General features: G+C 46.1%; 1 long non-coding RNA gene across 2 annotated transcripts; it reads left to right on the top strand.

Annotated features, from left to right (window-relative positions):
- Positions 1-5,464: 5,464 nt before the first annotated feature.
- LOC129384795 (uncharacterized) lies at positions 5,465-13,259 on the top strand. Of its 2 annotated transcripts, none has more exons than XR_008612433.2 (4): positions 5,465-5,555; positions 6,462-6,564; positions 8,189-8,226; positions 12,896-13,259. It is a non-coding gene; the product is annotated as an uncharacterized lncRNA (long non-coding RNA). The 2 variants fall into 2 exon arrangements; XR_008612434.2 differs by lacking the exon at positions 5,465-5,555 and adding an exon at positions 5,573-5,808 and having other exon boundaries at positions 6,466-6,564.
- Positions 13,260-22,193: the final 8,934 nt, after the last annotated feature.

Raw genomic sequence — 22,193 nt, 5'->3', positions numbered from 1 at the left:
TGGCACCATTGTCGTCATACAATATTCGCGATACAGTCATCACCGCGCTGTCGCCGTCCCACACTCATCATCATATTGACTTCACACCGTTTTCATGTCGCTGTCATTGTCGTCACTGCCTCGTCGTCATATGGTCGTCATTATGCATTCGTTGTCACACCGTCGTCGGGATGCCGTCGTGGTCGCTACGTTGTCGTCATTCTAACTTCGTCATCAGACTCTCGTCTAGCCATCATTGTCATGCTGTCGTTTTATCATTGTCATGACTTCACAAACTTCATTCCACTGCCGCCATGCCGCCTCCGTCGTTCCATCGACGTCATTCCTTCTTGGTCATTCTATCGGAATCATGCTGCCATCACTCAATCGTTATTACGCCGTCGTTGTCAAACGATCGTCTTCATTGCGTCGTCGTCACACAGTCACTGTCATGCATCCGTTGTCATACAGCGGTCGTCATGCTGTCGAGGTCGTGCTATCGTCACTAGTCGCGCTTGCTCATCCAGCTGTCCTACCGAAGTCGTCACACCATCACCGTCATACACTCGTCATCTCATTGGCCTCATGCCGTTGTTGTCATTTGTCCTCGTTTATACCATCGCCATTATTTCAGAATCTTCGTCTCATTATCGCCTTGCCATTGTCAACACACCGACTTGGCCGTTCCGTCGGAGTCATTCCTTCTTCGTCATAGCATCACCGTCACTGCGGGGTCGTCATGACGTAATTCTTATGGGTGACCTTGGGAAGGAAGTGCCTTATAGCAAAGTTGTCCGGTACCTGTGACAGTGTATGCAGCATGCAGCCGAACCAACAGAAGTCTCAAAATGACCACCACATATCTGAAATTAACGTGCCTTGAGCAATACAGTGCGTCGCTATGCTGGTTGAATGCTAATCGCGTTACCGTCGACAGTCATCGTGAGATGGGTTCTGCAGTAAATTTTTATTCGTCAACATCATTTTCGAAGTCTTGATCCTCCTCAACCCACCACTGCAAGATCCTTCCTATAGCCGTATCGCGAGCATGTAGTCGACATCGCACCCAAGTTCATCCTCCAATTCTGGCCTTTTCAAGATTGTCATAATCTATTTAGGCGGCCCTTCCAGCTATATAAGTCGGAACAAAGAACAACGACGCGCCTTCCCACTCGGCCCCCTTGAAAACCTGCGTATGCTACTGGCGCTTCCAGACACTGTTGGCGAGGAGATGGTTCCACGACGGAGGTGGGAGACACGCCCTCCGGTGTCTGAACGCGTCCACGAGAACGGTCGGGAACATTTGAGTAACTCAGTTACTCGTGCATCCAGTGGTTGAAGACAGTAACCTTTTTCGGTTAGAACAGAATTTGGCAAAATAATCTTGGGACATATTTATTGGGGGCGGGGGGTGGGGGGTGGGTTTCGATTTAAATGGAATACACTGAACCCTACTTATGGTATAGGCTGCCTCAATGCAAGCGCCGGCTTAACGATTGGCGTGAGGCTTTCCCCCTAATCTGTGCCACATTGTAGCCATAAATATGGCCGGCGTTGGAACAGATTTTATCGAGGTCATTATTGAAGCGGACACTTCTTAAGTTATTTTGTGGTCTTGGAAGGCTTTAAGACTCAGGAGTGGTGATTTCTTCGTTATGTTGCTATGTAGCACGGATAGGGCTCTTTATCGTGAGCCCTGAACTCAGTCACTGCAACTTGCTCTAATTATCGCAGCAGTGAAAACAAACACGTATGTGACGCTTGGGAATCTTTAGCACCCTAATATGAAACAACTCCGGTTATGTAATGTCATTCAAGTGAGGGCACACCCAGTCTATCATCTGTCCGCAGCATTTCACAAGTACTTGACAACCGCATTTTTTTTTTTTTTTTCATTTTGCCTCACATAACACGCAGTCAGATCATTGGCTTCTACTTATGAGTGATCTACCTTACGAATCGTGAAAGTTCCTTCGCAGCTCACTAGTGAACGAAAATATAGGCGAATTCTTCTGCGCGCATAGCGAGACAACGACGCTGCCGGAGATACATGCCGCAGGCCAGCCATAATAAGCTTTAGCCATTTCTATATCAATGTGTGCTGCTTTACGCACTCATGCAATTCTTCCGCAGCGAGCACGCAATTCGCAATTCTGCTGGAAAACATTATAGGTTACCTCATCAGCTGTAGGGATCGCCATCTTGCACTTCGTTTGCTTTTCCTTGAATGATGGCGCTTACCCACTGCGGGTGGATGGCTACGATTCGGATTCTTAAGATAGAAGGTACGGTGTCACTAACATCAACAGAATTTTTGGGAAGAAATGAACGAAACATTATGTACAAAGAACAAATCTTGAAAGTCATCCTGAAGCAAGTAAAATCTATTCCACGGTTGAGCTAGCATACCTATAGCAGTTTCTTAAAGAGGCTCTTAGAAAAAAAAATGCCACGACTGGGAAAATTTACACCAATTTGCCTGAACCCTGACTCTAAGATACTTCTCCTTGAAAGCTAAAAACGGCGACATAATGATAACAAGTAATCGATTGTCTTTGTGCACAGATTGGGCAAAAGGGGAGGGGCCACACCAACGAGCTGGAGATAAAAGTTTAAGGTATGTATACCCCACGTGATCCGTTTTTTCCCTTTTCTGCTGCTTCATGAGAGTTCTGCGACCTTTAGCAAATATAGCTGCAGCAATATCTTTTTTAAGACGTGTTCATGAGCAATACGCCGAACCATCCTGTCTTAAAAACAAAAAAAAATTCAGGTCATTAGACTTCCTTGGCACAGCAGATATATTGTCTCACAGGAAGTGTTTCCTTTATACCAGACTCTGTGGCCGAACACCTCTGCTTAATCTTATTCACACATATGTCTGGTTTGACTCTTTCCCATCAATGTCATTATTGTGGTGAACCCAGAAACCATGGAACAATTATTTGCAGAATGTTGAAGGTTTAACATGCAAAGAAAAAAACAGGCATTATCTCCTGTGGGAGTTATCTAAATAAAATGATGCCTAAGCATTTGCTACAAATCACCTGCTGTTTCGTCATCGTATGTTGCTGTGTTTGGTATAATTCCTAGAAACACCGCGAAAGAATCGTGAAAGGAGAGGCACGATTGCAACACCGAAATGTTAACTGAGAACAGCATGCGACGAAGAAGAGGCGAATAGTAGCAACGTTCAGGGGTATGCGCCATCTTTGCAGTGAAACCAAACCGACCCAAAACAATGTTCACTTATGTAATAAGATGGTGCGTTTGGATGATGCCGCTGCTTCCTGAAAGATGAGCACTGGGTGATACGTGCTGTAATGCGTGACGTAATTCAGCATTGTCACGTTTCGTAGACCTCATACGTAGACGTGGTCAATGAGGCCGCCTCCTCTCGATGCGAACCATTATCAGTCGTCATCGACCGTACCTGGCGGTGGCTACGAATGGCACGGCCGCGCGGGCCCTATCTTGAAAGCGGTATGCATTGCAGGCAGAGTTTGCCGAGTGCCGATAGCTTCGTGTGCGCTGTGTTCTCGCCGCTTAGTTCGCGTTGAAGCGAGAGACAGCGCGAACGTCGATTTGCTCGCTGCAGTGGGCCCTACGTTGAAAGCGATTACGTGCACGGGCTTTCGGGATTCCTCGTCCGGAAAGCATAGACATGCTTACGCATTTAAAAATACCTTCGTGGCGCAACCCACCGCCCTGCCTCAAAGGGGGTGCTCGTAGCATCCATCCGTCCATTCATCCATCCGAGAACGGCATGTGCTCGGTTAACGCGCAGGATGCGGCGTGAATCTGCTACACGCTGTAATTTTTTCGCTTTCAGTTGGTACGCACGTCACTTAGAAGCTACTAAATGTAGTGGTGCAGTACGACATGGTACGTAAACATTTTTTGCACATTGTGTTATGGCAATCGCCGCAAGAGAGTGTAAGAACGATGCGTCAAGCGGAAGTGTGCGGTGCCTTGCTCCAAAACTACAGCAGATGACCTGTGCCAGCGTCGCAACAGGGTCAAACCGGAGCATGCTACAACGGCTAAGAGCAGATTTTCTTCCCCCTTTTTCAAAACACAACTGAGTGACATTGCCTGGTAGGAGAATCTGAACTACACTCAACATGGCGGCAGTGATACCTTCACCTTAAGAAGGAGAAAAGAAGAACATATTACAGTTAACATTATGACAGCTAGAATTGTATTTTTTTAAGTCCAGACTCTTTTCTCTGCGAACCTTCACTCTTTCACCATCTCATAAAGATGCTTGCTCACTTTCTAATCACCTCACAAAGAACGAAATCTTGCTCAACCATTGAAAAATGTATTCTCGCTTCACGGCAATTTTCTTGCTAACTTCTTAGTACAATATGTTGTTTTTTATTTTTTCGATTGTTTCCCAAATGTTCCTTCTGCTTTGCAGTCAAAGCTGTCCTTTATTTTATTTCCTTCTGACTCTTGGCGAGTCCTCTATAGTAGGCATCAGTAGAAGCAACTTTTTTTCGAACCTACTTGGTCCAAATTAATACCAATTGTTCGGGCTCAAATATGACAAACTTTTAGAACCCTCCTGGCAAATGATAGGGCGATAGTTCCACCGCGTATGCTCTTTTGTTGAGCTGGCATTTCGCCGTATTTTCTTTTGACTCTTGAGAACTACTCATACTGTAGTTACAAGGGCATGTTCATCTTGGTCGAGGTAAACACATGTTACTGCGTACCGCACTTATGCATCCATATAAGGCGAACCTACAGCCAAACTTTGTATACGCGTGTTTATAATGATTAATAAAGCAACCAGATAATTTTTGATAAGCTTCCCGTGAATCAGACCGTAAATATCTCTTGGTCGAAAATTGGCTTCAGTTTATCTACTTTTTCTTTTAATCAGATCCCCCTACGGGTCTGAGGTCAACATTTTCAGTTCCCACATCTTGCGTTTTTCTCATTCTTAAAGAAAGAGAGAGCAATCCATCAGCGGTCAGGTTAGTTGGGATTTTCTAGATTAGCCTTCTATTGTCTAGTTACAGGCTGTGGGCTCTGTAGACTAAGACGACGACAATGGCAACACCCCAGGAAGAAGAAACTTTATGAAAGACTAGTCCGGCAGTTTTTGTTGTGGTGGCCGCCCGAGTCCTTGGACTCGGGCGGCATCTTCGGCTTGCCGGACGGCCCAGAGCTGGTCTGCGAGCTCTGAACTTTTGAGAGCCGCCTCCCAGCGGTGGCGACGCCGACGGAGAAGGTCCCCGGTGGCTCCCGCATCCGGGGCGGCGTCGGGAAGAAGCGAGCTCAAGCCTTCCCGTACTCTGGCAACGGAAGCGATTATGGCCGCGTCGCGAATGGAGCTGGTTTGATTACCGTTGTTGTCGGCACATTCCCAGAGCATGTGTCGCAGCGTTGCTCTCTGTCCGCCAGTTTTACACTTGTCTATTGGGCATAAACGCGGGTAGCAGTGTAGCACCCCAGGAAGCAAATTCAATTTTTGTTATAACCCTAACAATAGTGAATATACCTGCTTCTTGGGCAATCCCTGTAGTGGGTATGAGGCAGCGTGTGGACGCAAGGACAAGAACTCGGTAAGCCTGCGTGCCTGCCACGGAATTCTCGGCTGCTTTAAGGTCTCGATGCTTCGCCTCTCTCCCCTTTCCGTTCTGGCATCTTGTTTTCCCCAAGTCAGCTCCAAAGTCATTATCGGTCGAGGCCGCTCACTTTGCTTTCACCTACAGGGCAGTACGCGATCTCCTGAGGGTGGCCCTCGTAGTAGCTTCATTGATAGAGCACTGCACGAGTTTTGCGGAAAGATGTGGCTTGGGCTTCGACCTACGGCAAGTTTGTTTCGTCAATTTCGTTTCTCTTTTCCTTACTAGAGGTACATTTCAATTAAACGTAACAATAATTTTCCCTGCTTTATTTGACTTCATTTCCCGTTAGTTAGTGTGGTTAGGGCCAACAAAGAAACAAAGAGCTCGGACCCCCTTATTCTTGTCGCTTATTGTAACGACACGTGAACTGCGACGGCAACGATTGCTGTCATTGGTAAACGAACGGTATATATGCATATTTTTTCCTTCACTTTGTTGTGTAAATATGTTGATTCTGGTGCAGTGGTACAGCAATGCGTAGGGAAATTACCTTTCACTTTCTCACCTTGTGGTCTCCGTGAAGCGGCGGCTCTATTCTGCAGCCGTTGAAATTCCTGCCTGTTCTCAAGGGGGTGCGAGTCATTGACCACTTTCTAGGTCGTTGCGTATGCTGCTCAGGCGCCCTTTATTAGCATCGAGGGGCTTTTCGCTCCTTATTGTCAATGTGTTCCTAGCAACGGCGGAGACCTCCGCAAGAAGTCTTTGGGACACCTTATAAGGGCGGCTTTCAGGACGACGACACAGCCCTGAAACAGTGCCGCTCGGGCGTTACACCTCGAATGCGTTCGCGCGGCTCTTGTACAACTTTATCTCCAGCCGTGTTACCGTCCGTGTCTGCAGGGAGGGGTCACCTGGCTCCTGGAGGGCAGTCGAGAGCGGTGAGATCGGGAGAGTGAGTTAACGCCCTGCGCTAAGCACTTCAAGGTCCCCTCGCTCTTGAAAGGTAAGCGTGCAGATCATCGTGACACACATTGGCTGTAAAGTCTAGCAGCGTGGTATAAATCCAGTACAGAAAATTACGCAGATATGAGCAACCTTCATAACGTGCAGCCTTTGTCAAAAGTGCCCGGGCTACTCCTAGTATATACAATATATCTCCTTCCGCTGTGTTGCAGCTCCTGTGACGTTCCAGGCCATTGGGTGGCGTGTGCTGCACAGTTGTTTGCATCCCTCAAAGCGTTAGAACTTGTGGCATATTAGAGCAATTCTCTTGAACAGCCTGCACTCAGCATAGTGGTCTCAGGCAAAATAGCCCGTACGCTTTTGACGAAGAGTGTGCATATCACGGACAGCGAAAATCATCCAGTACACTCAACCTTCTTTTTGGTTTACAACTAGCCCTGTCACGCGACGCCACAGAGGCTTCTAGCCGTGGCTTTAAGTACCTTCTATACATGCCTTCAGCGCAAATGCCTACCCGTCACAACAGTCCCGTGGCGTACAGCACAATGCATAACTACCATTAGTAACACATATTAGAAGTCAAACACGATTTACTTAGCGCTTGCAATATTTTGATGGCACCCTTTACGGCAGACTCATGTATAACCTGCAGCAGTTCTTCTTTTGCAGATACATGGTTTCCGGAGACAAGAGAAACCAGAAAGCATTTGTTTGTACAACAGGATTTAGTAGTTTTAGATATTGAGCAGTTTGCTTATATGTGAACAATATTAAAAGCGACACCTCACTACCCCGACGCTCACAGATCAACCGGCGAGCCTTCCCTCGGCAAGCTGCCGCAGCTGCTTCCCATGCTCCCACATTTATCTCGCAGCCACCTGTCGCCCCCGGTTCCATTGCGTTGTCCACTTGCATGACCACTGCAAAAGTCGGGGCTGTAACCTCTACCTAGACCACACTACATTCTTAAAACGAGACAAGGACAAGCTAGCCCGAGAAAACATTAAGGCATTGTATATGAAAAACGTGAGATAAATTGTGTTAGCATGCCATCAACTATTTTAATCACAAAGTGAACTTGACTTCTGAAAGGATACGTTTAAATCGATATTCAGTGGGACCAGTTGTTGTATGTTGAGCAGGCCACGTGTAAGGAGTTATCGGCAAGGAAGCAAAAAAGATGTGCGGAGACTTCAGTCTATTTGGTAAATTTCAAACATATGTATGTTCCGTCTCCGAGATGAACTTAGTAGAAAGTTTGCGCTTGTTGTGTACATCTTGTTGTGCCTTCATGTCCTCGTCTTTCTGTCGTCAGTTCATCTATTATTGAAGCAATACTTAGCGAAACAACAGTTGTCATTACATGCAGGAAATTCACACGATTCTTGCTTCATATAGTTATGGCCAGTCAACTTTCTTTGTAGAGTGGACATAAACTAAAAGACGTCATTGTTCACGTAGTAAAGAAGAAAGAAGGCTTATCAAACAAAAATAATTAAAAAGCAACCCATCTGGCACTTAAGCTGACCCGGATTAAGTCGATTGTTTTACTTTTCAGTGGGTATAAAAGAAAGACGTCGTAGATAGCTTTCCGGTGTGCAGACAATGCCGCGTGGAGAGATGGTAGGTAGTGAAAGATTAACAGTGACATTGCTTCTTTTCAGAGGCCCCATGGACTACTTACTGTGCATCTATGGCCTCGGTAAGTGACTTGAAACAGAAGGCACACGGCTCCTAGACTACCTGATGTTTCGTATGCATACATGGTTAAGAAAGAGGACGCAGGCGGGACAACAGCTTAAGAAGACAGGACGCAGCATTGGCGATAAATTGACAACTTTTTGCTGTGACCCAATATACACACCGCTCGATACGTGCCTTGATGTAGATTATTAGCACAACCGGTTTGTTTGTTTGTTTGTTTGTTTGTTTGTTTGTTTTTATATTTTTGTCCGTTTGTATGTTTGCTTGCCTCTTAGTATGTCTGTTTGCCTGTTTGATTCTTTGTTTTTCTACACGCCCGCGATGTCTTGCGGTTTCACGTCCAGCACTGCAGACCTAGCTACATGTGAAAAGCTGTAGTAATAGAATTTTATTTGTGGCCAGCGGGGCATACTTAAGGTACCTGTAAGTCTAAGCACACGAACGTTTTTGCGCTCTAATCACATTGGAAAGCGGCCGTCTCGCCGGTATTCGAACCCGTGACATCGTGTTCAGCAGCAGAACGCCGTAGCTCCAGCTGAGCCCCTGTGGAGGTTACTGAAGCAAGGATAGTTTGTTTCAAAGCTAACATAAATGTTTAAAGAAAAGATTTCTTCATTTTCAGCGACAGAAGTGGTGAGCGAAAGAGTATCTTTCAATTGAGATAGCACAGCATACATTCAACTGAGAAAAGATGTGCACCGAAGATCAACTATGTTCAACAAAGAAACAGACGCCTACGTTCATGCATCCTCATAGTCGTTCACTACGTAAGATACACCCATTGAGGCAAAACACATTGGAAATAGGTTCCATTTAATCCCAAAACCACAACCTTTCAACCCTCCCGTTAGTTATCGATGCTTCATGCCGCGATGGTTAGCACGGCATGCCGCACTGAGACGTTTCTGTATACGATCGTGCGGTAAGTGTTCCACGAGCTTTTTGGTTGCGTCATCACGAAATTCGTAAAGATTCTCACCAATTACCCGCTATTTCCGTACGAATAGTATTGAGCGTATCAGGACTTAGAAAAAAAAAAAGGTCATGCCATTTTGATTATAGAAAATTGTCAAGCGATATGATGAAACCTTTTTGTTTCTCAGAAAGCAGCACTTGCCACTTGCAGCCGCAGCAATATATTATTCTGTTATAAGTGGGAGTACATGAGAACTGCCGTCTATCGAAAAGCGCACGGAATAGTTCAATGAGATCCCTTCAAAATCTGGTGACATTTATTTCTGAGCTTCATTAAACCAGGGAAAATTACCATTTGTGGCAAATGAACAGTGATGATGATGATGATTGAAGTCCTGTGGTACAAGTGCCAAATGTGTATAAACCAAAGAGTGCAGGAAACTTTGTGTCGACTTTTTGACGGGGTTATATTGATTAGAAGTAGAGGTTTATTTCAACAAATTTAAATGGTCCTGGTTAAGGGTGCTACAAAGTAGGTGTGTGGATCATGTCTATACATACAGAGGGGGAAAAAAAGCCACACTCTTTGAGACAATTTGATTATAGCAGGTCTTAGGTTCTCCATTGAACTAATAAATTAACAAAGCAGCCTCGTTTTAAACTGTACGGCCGTATAAATAAATACATTGTTCAAAGAGCAGTACATGGGAGTGCTGTGTGAGAATTTTTTTTTTGTATTAGCTTTTTTTCTATTAGTAACTACACGAAGTAATAGAATTCCTATCGACTATCGCCCCCATCCCGGGCTTCCGCTCGTTACATGGAATTTTTCTTCAGATTCCAGTGAGCTTTCTGCGCGCTGTGTGACTAGATTAGTGATGCAGTTGTCCACAAGGGACACACCGGGCAAAACAAACAAAGAATGGCGCGAGATGCTTAATGAGTTGAAAGAACTACGATCCACTTGAAATGTCGATATGTCTGCTTCAACCCGCAGTCTTCAACCTTCAGTCTGCTTCAACCCTGTCCTAGTAGGCTATGACTTTCCGCTGTTCGAGGTCGCGGGTTCGATGCCGAGCGAGGCGGACGCATTTCGATGCTAGCGAAGAGTAATGACGCTTGTCGACTTAGATTGAGTGAGGTGCACGTCAAGTTCAATATTAATCCGGAGTGGCCTCCACTATGACACGCCTCGTAGTAAAATAAAATTAAATTATGGGGTTTGCCGTGCCAACACCACGATCCCACTATGAGACACGCTGTAGTGGGGGGACTCCGCATTAATTTTGGCCACGTGGGGTTCTCTAACGTGCTCCCAAATCTAAGTAGACGGCTGTATTTTTTTTTTTTGCTTTTTTCGTTTCGCCCTCATCGAAATGCGGCCGCCGTGGTCGGGATTTGACCCCGCGACCTTTAATAGCACAAGACCAAAGCCACTAAGCAATCACGGTGGTTTTGCGTCATAGTCAGATCGTGGTTCTGGCACGTAAAACTCCGTAATTTATTATTAGTATTTTAAAGCCACCGTATAATTTGTTAATGCGCTACGTTTGATACCTCAAAATTCTGATTTTGGCGCGAGGAAGCGAGCACAAGTCCCATTTCGCGAGTTTGAAGAGACACTGAACAACATCATCAAATTTAAATTTATAACCAGTGAAGCGTCCTTTCAAAATTTCATCTATTTGACTGGAATAAGTTTATTATTACAGGAGCAAATATATAAAAAACTATATTTATTTGAATGGAGTGCCACCTGACTAAAGGTACCTCATTGTGACGTTAAAGATTCCGAAGTATTTTCTCATATTCATGTCGCGCTTACGGATCAAAAGCTATCAAAACTTGCGAGATTCAGCCCTTGGCTCCTTTTGAATGCAGTGTTGCCCTTCCTTCTCTACAGCCAAGCGATCAAGTATACTTCGTTTCATACATTGTAAGCAACGCTATGGAGCCTAGCAAGACGTCTCGCAGTAGCTGCGTTTGCTCCAAGAAATAGTTCATTGTTTTTTGCCAGCAATTACATAAAATTGTTGTTTGTTTAGGCTTAGTAATAGATAAAAAAAGTTTAATCATTAGGAATGAATTATCTGTGTTACATGACTGTTAATACGGTGTTTCCAGTCATTTTGCTATTCAATGTTTTTCCTTTTCGGGTTTTTCATCGTTTTCTTTTTTTTTTTTCGTCGTGGCAGCCTTATGCTCAGGCTCAAGCGAACACGTACGCGCGCGCCAAAATATTTGGCCATGAAGCGCGCGGGGTAATATATTTTGAGTAGCGGACTTCTTGCGTAGCTTCCACAGCGTTTCACGCTAGGTATGGAACGCATTATGGACCGGAGTGGACGCTGTAAAAATTCATTAAATCACAGAGAGCTGATCGGGGGCCTTCAGGCTAGCGTCACAGCCCGTACTTTATTTTTTGAGCCTTGTCCGGCTTACCATTGCAAGCACCCTGTTACTATAGGATTGGCCATTCTGCTGTTGCAGAAGCGTGGCCTTTTACTTGTGCAGCTTAACACCGTATTTCTGTTCACTGTCTTCCGTCCCTGTGTTATGTGCGTGTAGCGCCGCGTGTAGCGCGTACACAGACTGCACATGAGATGTGCAGTCTGTGTCCGCGCCCTTGTGTCTGCTCTACAGCAAATTAGAAGGCGACCTACCAATGAGCCATAGGACTACCCACGTCGCTTGAATTGGTGAACTGTGTAGCTAGTTGGCGCGACCAGACATTTCGGTATAGTTATGTATTATGCGTGGGTAGAGAGGGGAGGGGGAATACAGAATGCAGGCTTTTGTACATTATTAGGTCACCCTACACAAGATGGCTGACCTCCCACTCGCGGCGTCATTTGTCAGAGGGTATAGGCTTGCAGACAGCAAGGATATATAGTAAGCACGATACAGTTTCTCACAATACTGCCTAGGGGGAAATCTGACGCCACCTTCTCTATGCGCGTTTCCTAACGGGCGTTGGGCCGACTTCGGTATGACGGGATATGGGCGTTGGACGCTTTGCGTCTCGAAGGCGGCTTAACGTACAATATCGTCATGGCTGCACAGATAAAGCATTCTTAAGATAAGATCTTCATAGAATGCTTTCAGACACCCGTATGACATCTTTCAGTAAAGTTTACTCACCTCCAGTGCATAAGCAAGCGCTTGCGAACAGACGACAAACAGTCGCAAAGCGAGCGCAAATGTGCTCCAACTGTACCTGCCCGATGGCGCATTTCTTTTTACATTTTATATATATGTACATCCAATCACAAGTCCTAATGATTGAATAAAAAGTGTTTTCGTGTAATAATAAAAAAGAAGCAGCTTTTTACGTCTTTGTGTATTAGAGAATGAACCATTCTGACAGACCGAACGGTCCTTGCCAGGCGTGCCTTCAAGGTGAGCTGGCTCTACGAAAATGGTGCCCATCCGTAGCCACTACACCCCGCATTCCCATGCATACAACTACGGCACGGCGCCAGGTTTTCCTCTAGGTAACATAGTGAGAAACTCTCACTATGGTGACACAGTGGCAGGGACAGCGGTACGGGCTCGTGGCTCACCCTTTATTTCCGCTTCTAGGGCGACGTGCGCCACTCTGCTTGGGCCGAGCAAAGCTTGAAGAAGCAAAGATGTGTGGGGAAGCGTACTTGCAGAATTTCGCACAGCCCCTGTTGATCTTTCTTTCTTTTTTCTCTATTCTTTCTCTTTCTTTATTCCCTCGTAAACGTGCGACCTTCCAATGCTTCCAGTCGCAGCTTATGTGGCCGCGTCCGCTGCTGAGGCCTTGGTGCACGCTGCAGGCTTCGGTAAGGCCGGGATCAGAGGCAGCTCTCCGGCGGCGTGGTGGCAGGCCCGTTGGCGTGGGCCCGGTGTGACGAACGACTTCTTCGCGAAGTTACAGAGCTGGGGCTCTGTGGGATTTCCCAGCCACTACAACATTTACTTCGGCCTCATCGGGTTCTTGTGGGTCATGCTCATCGCCGACAGCGACGACGTCTTGGATGAAGTGCTACCACCTGAAAGGTTTCGACGGTGATGAGTTGAACTGAAGTAACGTTGCGCGAGCACTTCGAAGGTGTCAGCCGCAAAATTAAATAAAGAAAACAGAGAATTCTCCTGCTTCGAGAAATGCCGATTTTTCACGCAGTTTAGGCGCATTCCAAATGGTAAACGCGGCGCCGAACGCTGTATGCCCAGTCTCGCAGTTATGTTCATTCGTGGCTGAGCCAGTTGCTGGGCACTTAAGTAAGAACGAGCTTTTCACCCCATCTTTATTTAATCTTATTTCGCAGCATGAAAGAAGGAATGAGAGTTTGGAGCTAGGGCTACGACTCGCCCACCAGCAGGTGCTCAGTACGAGTCAAAACCAAGTCTGCATTCGGAGAAGGATGGGATGCCTTTAGACTTCGGTGGTCAGCTTTTCAACTGCACAGAATTAAAATGCCTAGAGCAGACTTGTACTAACGAATTACACGTACTCGTAATCTGTTACATACTTTTGTAATTTTCTAATCTAATGATTACTTTTTTTCTCTTAACGGTGACTGTAATCCAACTACTTTGTTTCAATCACCAATTACACGTAATTTGTTACTTTGTTGACGAGGCAAGCTGAAACAGGGGACAGAGCTTTGGGGAACCTGAATTAGGTGGGAACTACAGTAAGGAACCTGAGATCGTGCCATGCAGCAGCCTCGTGGACGGGGATGTTCAGAGGAGCACACCCGAGAAAGCTCAACGTTTGTTTACTGGCGTTAACGCTCCACCAGATCCTGGGCGAAGAATTGAACCGGTGCCGGTATGTCTCGACAACAACGACCACTCAGGACGTTAATACCAATAAATCACTTATCCGGACAGTTATTTTACAGCTTTTTATTCGTCCAAGCAGGCGCGTCTTCTTCAAATCCCGCCAACAAGGAAGCGCTGTGCTTCGCACGGGAGCCAGATGCTGAGTGACGGCGATATTGTCGCGAGTACATTACAACACGGCCCAACCCTCGAGTGCATACACCGAGCGAGTCTTAAGTGTCGCTGCTGAAGTCTGCACGACACACAAAAAAAGAAAAATAACTGATTTTTGTTTTTTTTTTAGTGCCGGGCCAGCTCGTCCTGCTTACGGTACTTCTCATCATCATCATCATCATCATCATCATCATCATCATCTGCAGGATGGAGGCCTCTCCCTGCGATCTCCTTACCCCTGTCCTGCGCCAACCGATTCCTACTATCAACCGCAAATTTCCTAATTTCGTCGCACTACCTAGTCTTCTGCCGTCCTCTATTGCGCTTCCCTTCTCTTGGGACCCATTTTGTCACCCTAATGGTCGAACGGTTATCTAATCTGCGCGCTGCATGACCTGTCCAGCACCGTTTTTTCTTTTAATGTCTATTAGAATATCGCCTATACACGTTTGCTCTCTGATCCAAACCGCTCTCTTTCTGTCTCTTAATGTTACGCCTAGCATTCCTTCTTCCATCGCTATTTGCGCGGTCCTTAACTTGTTCTCAGGCTTCTTTGTCAGTCGCCAAGCCTCTGCCCCATATGTCAGCACCAATAAAATACACTGATTGTATACTTTCATTTTCAGTGATAACGGTAAGCTCCCAGTCAGAAGCTCACGATGTCTCCCGTATGCGACCCAACCCATTTTTATTCTTCTGTGAATTTCCTTCTCATGGTCAAGGTTCCCTTTGATTAGTTGACCTAGGTAAACGTACTACTTCACAGACTCTAGAGGCTGACTTGGGATCTTGAACTCTTGTTCCCTTTCCCGGTTATTTATCATTACCCTTGCCTTCTGCATATTAATCTTCAGCCCCAGTCTTACACTCTCCCTGTTAGGGTCCTCAATCATTTGTTGTAACTCGTCCGTAGTGTTGCTGAATAGGACAATGTCCTCGGCAAACCGAAGGTTGCTGAGGTATTCACCGTCGATCCTTACTCCTAGGCCTTCCCAGTTTAATAGCTTGAATACTTCTTTCAAGCACGCAGTGAATAGCATTGGAGAAATTGTCTCCTTGTCTGACCTCTTTCTTTATAGGTATTTTCCTACTTTTCTTGTGTAGAATTAAGGTAACTGTGGAGTCTCTGTAAATATTTTCCAAGGTATTTACGTAAGCGATCTGTACTCCTTGATTACGCACTGCTTCTATGACTGCTGGTATCTCTACTGAATCAAATGCTATTTCGTAATTTATGAAGGCCATTTAGAGAGGCTTATTGTACTCTGCGGATTTCTCGATTATATGATTAATGACATGGATGTGATCCATTGTAGAGTGTCCTTTCCTGAAGCCAGCCTGTTCCCTTGGTTGAATAAAGTACAGTGTCGCCCTTATTCTATTGGAGATTATTTTGGTAAATATTTTATATAATACTGGGAGTAAGCTAATGGGCCTATAATTTTTCAGTTCTTTGACGTCTCCTTTTTTGTATATTAGTATAATGTTTGCATTCTTCCAGTTTTCTGGGACCCTTGCAGTTGATAGACACTTCGTATAGAGAGCCACTTTCAATTGTTTTGGACACGCTATATACTTTGTGCGGTCATATATTTTCCGAATGCTAAGGAAAGCCCGCGAAATACTATGTGTCCCATCTAATGCTAGCTAAGCTGTTCAACGAAGAAAAAAAATTGAGAAACATGGTGCAAGACACAATCAAATGACCTACGAAATCTGCCACAGCGATTTAAAAAAATTACTTTAGTTCTTCGCAGAAACACCTGGTATGCCGGTCACGCAACTTTTGCCGGTCGGATATATACGTATACACACACTGCCACTTCAAGTTTAAAAACAAGAATGCGTCCAGTTCATGTGGCAATTATCTATCTCATTTCAGATTGAAAGGCCTATTTTCAGACATGTGAACATGCAAGCCAAAGAAAATAGCCGTCTGATATGTATACGTGTTGGTAGTTTAGTGGTTAGGGAGTGCTCGTCGGCCTCGCTGCGATCGTTGGTTCAAATACGGAGCACTGTGCGTTGTGGGCATGTTTTGTGAAATATCAAGTTGGGCGGATGTACGACACCTTGTTTACTCGCCACGGTGCAACTCTAGTGTCTAATTCATGTTTCGCAATGTAACCGTGCTAAACAAACAAGGAGAAATGCAAAAGAAGAGCATGACACTGGAATATTGTGTGAAACACGATACTGCGTTATATATATTGTAACGGATACGAAAGGCGAACGAGGAGCTTGAGAGGCCGGGCTGCGCTACGATTCTTAACAATATTTTCATTGCAAATCTAAATTACAGTTCTATCGTCCCACGCTCCACTATTCAAATCTAGTTTCTCTATACCTCTATAGATAAGGCCATATACTTTATAGATAAGGCTCATATACTATAGATAAGGCCATATACTTCTATACTTTCTAGATAAGGCCATCATGAAATTTCGGCCTTATCTCTACGGTCGCCCTTTCAAGGTGGTGACAGACCACCATTCCCTGTGTTGGTTAGCCAACTTACGAGACCCATCCGGGCGACTTGCTCGATGGAGTCTCCGTCTGCAGGAGTTCGATGCTACCATCGTCTACAAATCGGGCCGCAAACACGAAGATGCCCACGCGTTGTCGCGCGCTTCCGTCAAAACTTGTGATAAGGACATTGACGAAGACGGCGCATTCCTTGGGGCCCTCACCGCATCTGACTTGATCATACGGCAGCGCGAGGACGCCGAAATACGCTTTGTCATCGATCACCTAGAAGGCAAGAATGCTACAATCCCACGACGCATTTCTCGCAGTCTTTTGACCTTCTGCCTGCGAAATGGTGTCCTCTACAAGAAAAACTCGAGTGCCAGCGACAAAGAGTATCTATTGGTCGTACCTGCCACCCTTCGTGATGACATTCTCCTAGCCTGCCATGATGAGCCCACGCCTGGACACTTGAGATTTTCACGTACGCTTGCAAGAGTACGCCAGACGTACTACTGGCCCAGACTTTCTGCCACGGTGAAGCGTTACGTGCAAAGCTGCCGTGAGTGTCAACGCAGGAAGTCGCCGTCTTTGAAGCCCGGGGGGTTACTCCAACCCATCGCACCACCTAGCGCGCCGTTTGATCAAATCGGCATGGATCTTCTGGGCCCCTTTCCCTTGTCAGCCAGCGGAAACAAGTGGATTATAGTCGCCACAGACTATCTAACACGTTACGCCGAGACGAAAGCTGTACAGCGTGCCACGGCCTATGAAGTTGCCCAGTTCATTATCGATCACATAGTCCTCAGACATGGTGCCTCATCACATGTCATCACCGACAGAGGCACTGCCTTTACAGCTCAACCGATAGAGGACATATTCGAGCTGAGCTGTACACAGCATCGCAAGGCGACTGCCTATCATCCGCAGACCAACGGAATGACGGAACGGCTGAACAAAATCATTGCTGACATGCTGTCTATGTATGTGGACGTCCAGCATAAAACATGGGATCAAGTCCTGTCGTACGTTACATTCGCGTACAACACCGCCATTCAGGAAACCACGCGATTTACACCGTTCCGTCTTGTCTACGGGCGCGAGGTCCAGACCACGCTAGATGCTATGCTCCCGCAAGACACCGACGCATCACTTACTGCCGACGCCGAGCAACTTTCTCAACACGCAGAGGAAGCTCGTCAACTTTCGCACATACACATCGCGAAGCAGCAGAGTACAGACGCACTACGCTACAACCTTCGACATCGGCAAGTCGAGCACCAGCCAGGTGACCAAGTCTGGGTGTGGACTCCAGTCCGTCGCCAGGGGTTGTCTGAGAAGCTCCTTAGTAGATACTTCGGACCCTACAAAGTGATACGCCGCGTTAGTGAAGTGAACTATGAGGTCATTCCCGAAGGTGCCGCGTCGCCTCGGTGTCGACAACACCACTCAGAGATAGTGCATGTCATTCGCCTCAAACCGTATTTCCTGCGTTAAGGCGACGCCAATCAGATCTCATAAGACTTCCATACTTCCTCTTTTTAGTTTAGTAAGCATCGGGTCGATGCCTTTCTTTTGGAAGGGGAACGAACGAACGAACGAACGAACGAACGAACGAACGAACGAACGAACGAGCGAACGAGCGAACGAGCGAACGAACGAACGAGCGAACGAGCGAACGAGCGAACGAGCGAGCGAGCGAGCGAACGAACGAACGAACGAACGAACGAACGAACGAACGAACGAACGAACGAACGAACGAACGAACGAACCAACGAACCAACGAACGAACGAACCAACGAACCAACGAACCAACGAACGAACGAACGAACGAACGAACGAACGAGCGAGCGAGCGAGCGAGCGAACGAGCGAACGAGCGAGCGAACGAACGAACGAACGAGCGAACGAACGAGCGAACGAGCGAACGAACGAGCGAACGAGCGAGCGAACGAACGAGCGAACGAGCGAGCGAACGAGCGAACGAACGAGCGAACGAACGAGCGAACGAACGAACGAACGAACGAACGAACGAACGAACGAACGAACGAACGAACGAACGAACGAACGAGAATATTTTATTTCTACAGGTATTGCTCGTGCCCCAAATGGGAAAAGGAAGATGAGTTACAGAATGGAAGAAGCTGAATGGGACAAAAAACCGGCAGGAAAAGTTCCTTATAATAATGCGCGGATCCTTCACACTGTTGGAATCAATGTAAGCGAAGCTTTCGATCTTGTTTGCTTTCATTGACGACAATTATTGTTCTGCTTGACGCTTCTGGCCGTGGTACTCACCATGCTCCTCGTCTTCTATTGCCTCCACCGGCTGTTGTTCGGCTTCTCGCTTCTGGTAGCAGACGCTCTGTCGTCTTTCATGGTAGTGACACGTCGCTGGCTTCCCTCACGTCTTCGACTTGGCATACATTCGTAGTCTGCACCAAGTTTCGCTGCAAAGCGAAGGCGCTCCTGTACCACGTGACGCTTCTTACTGGCCTGGATGTCCTCGACGCTCAGTGCACGCTTTGGAGCCATTTTGCTGGCGCGTGTATAGGTGCTCCTTTTGCATACATCGCCAGCAGGCTGTTGAGATGCCAACTGCAAGCGCTCTCTTCAGGTTATGGGCGAGTACGAGTACACTATCACAGCCCAGCAAGTTACCTGCACAGCCCAGTGTCTGCATTTATGCTGCATAGGAAAGCAAGCAGAGTACGTGCGATACGCACAAACTGAACGCTACCGCGGCGGCGCCGGCAGCGATGCACGGAGACGAGCGCCATCTCGGGGTGTTGCAAGAAACCTAGGGGCACCTGTGTGGCAAGGCCATAACAGCAGCAGCAGCGCCCGGAAAATTGGGAGAATATGCAAAGAAAGCTCTACTTTAGAAAGGTGAACTGGAGCGCCAGCGCAGTTTTCGTCGTTCAGCTTTCTGAAAGCCAAACTGATTTGTCTTGCTTTGCAGGCATCTATTGGATGTGCAGGGAAGTGCTTAGCAGGGCATGAACATTCCCGTTATCGAGTGCTCCAACGGCGCAAAGCTTCTAAAATGGGAAAGGAATGTGAATAGTTAGTTACGTGGCGTTTAGTTGGAAGTAAAACATACGCATCGTCTTCCCCTTTGCATATCATTTACTTGAAAGCTTTCAAGATTAAAGCTTCGCTTAACTTTAATTTAAGCAAGCGCGTTGGAATTGGCATAGGTTTATCTCGCCTGCTGCTGGCCGCAATGTCTCCAGATATCCAACATTTCATTACCCTGTTCATAGAGAGTTGCACTACCCATTGAAAGGACGACAATTTATTTGGATTCGGAATTACGCTGATTCTCCACTATGGCACGCACGCGCACCCACTTAAGATACAGGCGGAAACAATAGGCAGGAGAAATGCAAGATCGAGAATTTTTTTGTCCTCCATTACCCGTTCTACGAACGGTTACTTTGCTGTATCCGCACACAAACCTTTATTTTCACAACTTGGTATAGCCTGGTTCTTACTGCATTAATAAAGTTTTGAAAAAAAAATTCTACCTACTGGTCCTTATTTCTCTGTCCTGTTGCTGGTTTATTACGCAAGGAAAAAGGCTCCAGTCAACTCCGATTCGTACTGTTGGTTTAAATATAAGGGCTTTGATACCACTCCCACTTGAGGCATTGCCACGACATGCTAGTGATGCGGATCTGTTTGAATGCTCTGTGCAATTTCATTCAAGCTACGAACTGTTTACAATGTTGATTCCTGTTTTTCTTACTACCTATATCGTATTTCTAAATTTCTTCCATTCAAAATCATTCAACGAACCTTCTTTTTCTTTTTTTAGGTGTAATCATTCTTCAGCTGGTCTCATTTGAAATGTTTCATTTTCTGCCGCATTTACACAGTAGTAAGGGAGAGGGAACGTAGGGCAAAAAGCTCCTTCGTGCAGCTTGAAGACCGCCCGGCAGCCGCTGATCACATGACAGCATTTAGTGAAAATGACCGTGAGAGGTTAAAATTATAACTTCAAACGCGATGCATTTACATCCATTTCAGAGTACCACATAATGCCAGGGCTAACATAAAACAGAGAAAACAATCCTAACATAGAACACGTCATACATATTTTAGAGTGTCACTCTTAGGCGCCCGTTCCTGTGGCGAATGTCGACGTTGGCGTTGTCTCGTAACCGAGCGAACGAGCGCAGTGAAGGATGAAAGGGAATGCGGAGCGCAGCGGGAGATGAACGGCGACGATAGCGAAGAGAGCGCGAAAAGAAAAGCGGAGGAGGAGGATACGGTGAAAGCATGAGAAGAAAAGCGTAGTGCCGCACAAGACGGGCTTTGCGGCGACAATGGCTGCGAGTTGCCGCCAGAGTAGCGCGCGTCGTCTCTACGGAAACAAAGCGCTGCATGAGCGGACGTCTGTCTGCAACGACTGCTGCGAATCGAGCCCATGCGCCGCCTGTCGTGATCTCCTGATTAGTGAGGCAGTTGCGCCATATTTCGATCCATTAGCAACGTGCCGAACGAGATTGTTTGTCCGTGCCAGCCAATATATCGCGAAATAAAAACACGTATGCAGCTCCACTGAAATTTTCCATTGTAATTATCATATTTACTGGAAATATACAGTCAGGCTAATAAATCGGTAGGCCAAGTAAAACTTAAATCGTTGCAGAACATTGGCAACTGGTGTAATAACAATGGCATGCAAATTAACACCCATAAGCCAATGTGCATTACGATTACTCATAGATAAACACCTCTCCACTCTGAGTACACAATTTTCGGTACAGACATCAAGCGGATCAATACTGTTAAGTACTTTGGGGTCACGGTAACGGAGCCTTTAAAGTGGGATGTCCATGTGGATCATATGTATAGACGAGCATTTAAACAGCTAGGTTTTCTTAAGTGCAAACTTGTGCATACATTCCCCCAGGTGAAACTAACCGCGTACAAAACACTAATTAGACCCCTCTTAGAATATACAGCAATAGTTTGGAACCTGCACCAAAAGCACTTGACCGACATGTCAGAAAAGTCCAGAACAGGCCACTTGGGTTTGTTTATGCAAAGTATGCAAGGCAAGAGAGCGTTACTGCGCTCCGTATGCATGCCCATATCGCAACTCTGGCTAGCCGGCGTAAGCAAACCTGCCAAAGGTTTCTTTTTCTTCTTTCCCACAATTTAGTAAATATCAATAAAGACGAAAACTTGAAAACTCCGAACCGTCACTCGAGTAGAAATAATCACGACAAATGTATATGCCCCTTCCTCCCACGCTATAACACGTTTAAGTATTCATTCTTTCCTTTAGCTATAGAAATGTGGAATGACTTGCCCAGTGATGATGTCAATGCTGAATCAGTTGACGCATTTTCGCCACATCTGGAATATTATTTCGAATTACTGCACTCAGCCACTTTTGTTTGGTGCGCAAAGAAAAGCGAGAACATCACTTCGCGCATGTATTTACACGCTCGTCTGTTCAAACGAATTTTCAATTTTCTTGTTTTTTATTGTCTTTGTTCATATTATCGCGTTCGCACCAGTGCATAACCTTTTACTACTGCATTCTTGTTTTATCTTGAACATGTTTAAAGTTCTGATATGCCCGTTGAACTATTCAGATGTA

This window comes from Dermacentor andersoni, chromosome 5, assembly GCF_023375885.2.
Source record: "Dermacentor andersoni chromosome 5, qqDerAnde1_hic_scaffold, whole genome shotgun sequence".
In the NCBI taxonomy this organism is placed as follows: Eukaryota; Metazoa; Arthropoda; class Arachnida; order Ixodida; family Ixodidae; genus Dermacentor; species Dermacentor andersoni.
The sequence above is the reverse complement of the archived record's forward strand: the minus strand, read 5'-3'. Positions and strand labels throughout refer to the sequence as shown.